Source organism: Adiantum capillus-veneris, chromosome 21, assembly GCF_014529385.1.
Source record: "Adiantum capillus-veneris isolate H3 chromosome 21, ASM1452938v2, whole genome shotgun sequence".
Classification (NCBI taxonomy): Eukaryota; Viridiplantae; Streptophyta; class Polypodiopsida; order Polypodiales; family Pteridaceae; genus Adiantum; species Adiantum capillus-veneris.
The window spans coordinates 32597357-32600044 of NC_140951.1; the positions used below are offsets into that span (position 1 = coordinate 32597357).

The 2688-nt window shown below is 38.9% G+C and overlaps 1 pseudogene; it reads right to left on the reverse strand.

Moving 5' to 3' along the window:
- Positions 1-1834: 1834 nt before the first annotated feature.
- Positions 1835-2462, reverse strand: LOC147430746 (uncharacterized; annotated as a pseudogene).
- Positions 2463-2688: the final 226 nt, after the last annotated feature.

Sequence of the window (2688 nt, forward strand, 5' to 3'; positions counted from 1 at the left end):
TTGATGTGCGCAGTGATTGAAAGTCATGATAGCCTAGCTCAGACGAAAGTAGTTGTTCAATGTTAGTGCTCGCTTGAACATCTTTTGCTTGCAATTGTCTGCCACACAATTTCCCCTTGCGTAGACGTACCCAAATGGAACCAAGGACTTTTGCAATAATAATTTTCATTGTTTTGAAGAAAAGATTTTCAATGTTGCGTCTATCCACATTCTTAAGCTCCCATTGTACTGCTTTTTGATATTTTTTCTTTGCCAACACATGATACTTTCTTCTTTGACCAAAACACAATGTTGAGAATGACAACTCCTCACAAGATTCGTCATCGAAAATGCTTAGAGGACTAAATCCCTCACATGGGGCTATACTTGCAACTTGTGAATTACGGTCCACAACTTGTTTTGCAGAGTAGATACCATGCACCAAAGTATCTGTAGGATTGTCTCATCTTCAACATCTTCTTGGTGTGGACTACAAGCAAGATCAACATGGAGTGTGAAAGAAGATGACCAAGACATATCAATTGTAACACCATGATCAATGTACAATGGAGTGGCCAAAAGGTCGACCAAAGCCTGAAGAACACAGTTTGGACGCACAATGCCACTCAAATAAGCATGATCATATTCAAGCTTACGTTTAATCTCTACAAGGATAGAAGCTTGATCATTAGAAAAACGTGGCAACACCCTTTGAACTCGTGACAGATTTACCATACATTCACAATGCTTCCACGCAAACCAAATTGACCTTCAAAGTTTAGTTCTCAAATTTGTGCAAATGGTATGCACAAGGATACAAGATGACTCTCTACTGAATACAATTTTTCTATGGTAGGTATTTTGCTATTAAAATGAACCTCTCTTTTAAAACAAAACAACGGTTCTTCTTGTTTCTTCAACGCAGTCTTGCACGAGTGACACACTTGCAACCCTTTCTTTTCACCAATGACCATTGACTTTATTTTCTTAAGAAGCAAAAATTCCACCTTTGACATGCTATGCAAACTATGACGAGACATGAGAGAACCACACGAGGCACAAGCAAAAGCAGGGATATCCTCAATCGTCTTGACATACAGAAGAGTTCTACTAGATGAAATAGTAGACCTTCTTTGGTGAATTCGCGATGATTTGGACATGTTGTAAATTTTAGTTTTGACTTGTTTGACACTAAAGGAGCTTGGAAATAATTGCAAAAACATAGAGGCAATTTTTCGGACAGCAACATCATGAGTTTCGACAAGTGTTGTTAGACACAAGGTAGCTTCTTTGCTCCATATACAACATCTACGTTTGGGTGGCTGATCTCCACAAGGATACCATAGAAAACAGCCATGTAAGTTCAACACAACAAGAGTTTGACAAGTGGATGAAGATGCACAATCACATGCACCGAAAGAACGGACTTCACTCAAAACGTCACCTTGGTAAAAGTAGAGTTTGTACATTGCAAAGAACATCTTGCAAATCACACTCACGAAGTGCACACTTAGCATCATCGATGAATGTCAACTACCTAAAAACGACGTCAAAAATTATTTTTGATTAAAAGAAGATGATTGTACATCTACAATCCAAGGGTCAACCCAAATTTTTAGAATGTCATCATTTTTTAATGCTATTTGTTCTAGAATTTCTTCCACAAGTTTGGATTCAAGACATTGCAAAGAGAGGGCCAAGTGAAAAACATGTAGCAAACTTAGCAAAGCATCTTTGTTCTCTGGAAAATTACAAGTAAATATGGGATCAAGATATAGATTTCTACCATCTGCGCGCAAAATGAGATCATATGCCATAGCCCCAAAAAGTAAAACCTTGATATCAAGGAGACAAACTACGCGCCTTTGAATGCAGTAACCTGTCCAGCCAGCTTGTCAATAGTGAACCAGCCAGCCTTTTTGAAGTTCATGAGTGAAGATTTTAACTCTACCAAGCTTTGATCAAAGAGATGCAAGAACGGACGAGAAAATCCAAGAATAGAATCAACTACAGCTCCTTGCAAAATAATAGAAACAAGCTCTCCGTCTTGGGGATATAATTTAGGGGGCAACACGGGCTACTTAGTGATTGTAGATTGTCTGCCACAAGAGTAGCAAAATGGGTTGCTAGCTTGCCGACTCACATTTAGACCTTTGCACATACCACATGAATACTTGACATCCAAGCTATTCACACTCACAATCTCCAGCGTTCCGAACATCTACGAATTCAACAATGACCATGAAGTGAACATAAATGCATTCTTGATTAATATAAGTACACACAACTATTACCTTCTTCCCAAAGCCTAAGTTCGAGACTTGTTTTAGCAAGTATTCTTGGAAGACAATAGCCAAAGAGAGAGGAAGCGGGCACAAGATAGTAGCATCAACAACACTAAGGGTGTTTGACAGGTGCTTGAAGACATTGATGTTACGAGCAACACATGAGTAGTATCCAATTTCTTTCACTTCGTTCACCATAATTTGATAGTCAAGCCGTCGTGTTGGGACAAAGAGAAGCTGCCATCAACATATAAACATGAGCAAAGATACATTTGTGTTGCACAAAAAGCTTAGTCAACACTCACACTAGCTCGACCGCTTGTTGAAGGTCCATCCACCACAGTCAAACGAAAGCTAGGAGTGCCATCGCTTCTAACAGCATTCTCTATTTTGATAACAATAAAAGCAACTGTTGAAACAAATT